The following is a 1,963-nucleotide window of genomic DNA, read 5'->3' as shown; positions in this document are numbered from 1 at the left end:
CTGCTAATTCCTTATCACTTTTGTTTTGTGTTTTTCACACTTCAGAGATATTGGAGGAGTCGCATTTGATGGCCCTGGGGGTGGTTGTGTCCTTGGATGGCACTGGAAGCAAAGCATCTGCTGGGGGAGAGGTGAGGAGGGAGGAAGGGGCTGGATGGTGACAGGGGAGGCCACCCCATGGCCCTGTCTGGTGGGTTGTGTTTGAAATCTCAGGGCTGCTACATCATCAAAGCTGGGGTTTAGGGGGGAAAAAGGGCTGGGGGGTGTGAGGTGTTACCTTCATCCCTTTGGGCATGTCAGTGTTGCTGCCCCTGGATTTTGTGCTTATTGTGATTTTTCTTTTCCTATTTTATTTAATGCATCCCAAGGTTTTCTTCAAGCCCAGCTTACACAGCTGCGTGACCCCCTCAGATTTTCACCTTTCCTGGAAAACAGAGCTTTTAGCTGCTTCCCACGAGGAAGAAAACAGGAGATGACACAGCTTAATGTTCCAAGTGGGAATATTAACTGCAATTTGGAGCAGAGCCCCCATTTCCCCAGTCCCAGGTGTCTGATCCCCAGGACGGCAGCTCTGTGGGTGAGTCCCGTGGTGTTTATGGGATGGGGAGGGGGCTGGCTGTGACCCCTGTGTGGCACCAGCAGGGCTGAGCTTTCCTTGGGAGATCCCTCAGCCTCAAACGCTGCCCTCCCATGGTTCCTGGGGGGAACTGGGATGGAATTTTGGCCCTCACATTAACTCCCCATGAATGGGCCAATGGCACAGGGCATGAAGGAGCTTCTTGCTGCCTCTGGTGCATTTCAAGTGTTTTTTTGGCTTTGGTGCATCATTGAAACCATTGGAAAAACAGGCGGAAAGCTCTGCGCTTGTGCTCCTCCACGGAGTGATTGATATGATGCTCCCAATTACACTTAATTGTGGTTATCCCATTAATAACAGCCTGGTTCTGCGGCACACACCTGCCTCGCCATGGGAAACACTGTTAACATAACTTAAAACACCAATTACACACGATGGAAAAGCAGCAATTAAATCCACTAAGCCTTGTCTAAATAATTATTTCATTTCCCTGTAATATTTTTAATGTTGTAGAGGCTGTTTCTTAAAAGCAATTCTTTTATTTGTGTGATCTCATATTTATCCATGTAGGAATATGGACGGAGAGCAGGATGGAGAGCATGCCTGGGTTTGCAGGGATTTATGGAGAGGGGGATGTGTGGTCAGGGTGGGAAAGCTCTGCCTTGTCATTTTAAGCTCTCAATGTTCAAAAAATGCGTGGATGTGGCACTTGGGGACAGGGGTTGGTGGTGGCCTGGGAGAATGGTTGGATTCTATGGTGTGAGAGGGCTTTTCCAGCCTTAATGATTCCACGGTTCTGTGGGGAACCGGCTGGTAAAGCTCAGAGCCGTTTCTCCAGGTGTTTGTGGTTTCAAAGGAGTGATTTGAAGCACCTGGTCAGACCCAAACGAGCTGGGTTGGCCCAGGTGGGTTTGTGGCTGTGTAGAAGGTCTCCTCTTCTTGCAGGAGAAAGAAGGGCTCTCCCAGAGACAGGGAACAAAAGAAGCTGGAAAGAAGATAACAGCCTGTGATAGCAGCTCCAGTCGAGAATAAGAAACCTGAATGAAATGCAGGTAAATTTGATTCCCGCCATGTGGGCTGTTCAACCGTGGTGGAAGAGCCGGTGTTGGGTGGTCTGGGCGTGCTCGAGGCAAGGTGTCTTCTTGTCACCATGGGAGGTTGGAAGGGACCTCAGGGATGATCTTGTTTCATCCCCACTGGCAGAGGCTGGAGCTGCTGGGCACCTTTTGGGGGACAGAGCCCTGGGGCCCCTCAGTGTCCCCTCCTGCGGCCCAGCCTCCGGGGCCGGGGGGTGCCGGGGGTGCGTGGGACGGGCCGGGGCCGCGGCTGCGCTTCCTCCGATTGTTCTTCTCGCCGGGGCGGGGCGGGGGGCGCGGGGCGGCGGGG

General features: G+C 52.5%; 1 protein-coding gene across 1 annotated transcript in view; it reads left to right on the top strand.

Moving 5' to 3' along the window:
• Positions 1 to 1,216: 1,216 nt before the first annotated feature.
• Positions 1,217 to 1,963, top strand: part of LOC108447457 — a 37,685-nt gene continuing 36,938 nt past the window's right edge. The window contains exon 1 of the mRNA XM_017737505.1: positions 1,217 to 1,629. The gene's annotated coding sequence lies outside the window, so the exon portion shown is untranslated. The remainder of the gene's footprint in view (positions 1,630 to 1,963) is intronic.

This window comes from Corvus brachyrhynchos, unplaced genomic scaffold (genome assembly GCF_000691975.1).
Source record: "Corvus brachyrhynchos isolate BGI_N302 unplaced genomic scaffold, ASM69197v1 scaffold346, whole genome shotgun sequence".
Classification (NCBI taxonomy): domain Eukaryota; kingdom Metazoa; phylum Chordata; class Aves; order Passeriformes; family Corvidae; genus Corvus; species Corvus brachyrhynchos.
The sequence above is the reverse complement of the archived record's forward strand: the minus strand, read 5'-3'. Positions and strand labels throughout refer to the sequence as shown.